Source organism: Arachis stenosperma, chromosome 5 (assembly GCF_014773155.1).
Source record: "Arachis stenosperma cultivar V10309 chromosome 5, arast.V10309.gnm1.PFL2, whole genome shotgun sequence".
Lineage (NCBI taxonomy): Eukaryota > Viridiplantae > Streptophyta > Magnoliopsida > Fabales > Fabaceae > Arachis > Arachis stenosperma.
Genome location: NC_080381.1, coordinates 35,273,702 through 35,274,900, shown reverse-complemented (window position 1 = coordinate 35,274,900; position 1,199 = coordinate 35,273,702). Strand labels below are relative to the sequence as shown.

Here is a 1,199-nt window from a genome sequence, read left to right as displayed (position 1 = left end):
AGCTAAGAGAAGCTAAGGCACAACTCTCTGTAGAGGACCTAACAGAAATCTTCAAAGAAGAAGAACCCATGGCAGCCGAAAACAACAACAATGCAAACAATGCAAGGAAGGTGCTGGGTGACTTTACTGCACCTACTCCCGACTTCTATGGGAGAAGCATCTCTATCCCTGCCATTGGAGCAAACAACTTTGAGCTTAAGCCTCAATTAGTTTCTCTAATGCAACAGAATTGCAAGTTCCATGGACTTCCATTGGAAGATCCTCATCAGTTCTTAGCTGAATTCTTGCAAATCTGTGACACTGTCAAGACTAATGGGGTTGACCCTGAGGTCTACAGACTTATGCTATTCCCTTTTGCTGTAAGAGACAGAGCTAGAACATGGTTGGACTCACAACCTAAAGAAAGCCTGAACTCATGGGAAAAGCTAGTCAATGCCTTCTTGGCAAAGTTCTTTCCACCTCAAAAATTGAGTAAGCTTAGAGTGGAAGTTCAAACCTTCAGACAGAAGGATGGAGAATCCCTCTATGAAGCTTGGGAAAGATACAAACAATTGATCAGAAAATGTCCTTCTGACATGCTTTCTGAATGGAGCATCATAGGTATTTTCTATGATGGTCTCTCTGAACTATCCAAGATGTCTTTGGATAGCTCTGCTGGAGGATCTCTTCATCTGAAGAAGACGCCTACAGAAGCTCAAGAGCTAATTGAAATGGTTGCAAATAACCAATTCATGTACACTTCTAAAAGGAATCCTGTGAACAATGGGACAAATAAGAAGAAAGGAGTTCTTGAGATTGATACTCTGAATGCCATTCTGGCTCAGAATAAAATATTGACTCAACAAGTCAATTTGATTTCTCAAAGTCTGTCTGGAATGCAAAATGCACCAAGCAGTACTAAGGATGCTTCATCTGAAGAAGAAGCCTATGATCCTGAGAACCCTTCAATGGAAGAGGTGAATTACCTAGGAGAACCCTATGGAAACACCTATAATTCTTCATGGAGAAATCATCCAAATTTCTCATGGAAGGATCAACAGAGACCTCAACAAGGTTTCAACAATAATAATGGTGGAAGAAACAGGTTTAGCAATGGCAAGCCTTTTCCATCATCTTCTCAGCAACAGACAGAGAATTCTAAGCAGAACCCCTCTGACTTAGCAACTATGGTCTCTGATCTAATCAAAACCACTCAAAGT

The 1,199-nt window shown here is 41.0% G+C and overlaps 1 non-coding gene across 1 annotated transcript; it reads right to left on the bottom strand.

Moving 5' to 3' along the window:
• Nucleotides 1-473: 473 nt before the first annotated feature.
• LOC130984696 (small nucleolar RNA R71) lies at nt 474-581 on the bottom strand. The gene has a single exon (XR_009088612.1). It is a non-coding gene; the product is annotated as a small nucleolar RNA R71 (small nucleolar RNA).
• Between the last annotated feature and the right edge of the window lie 618 nt (nt 582-1,199).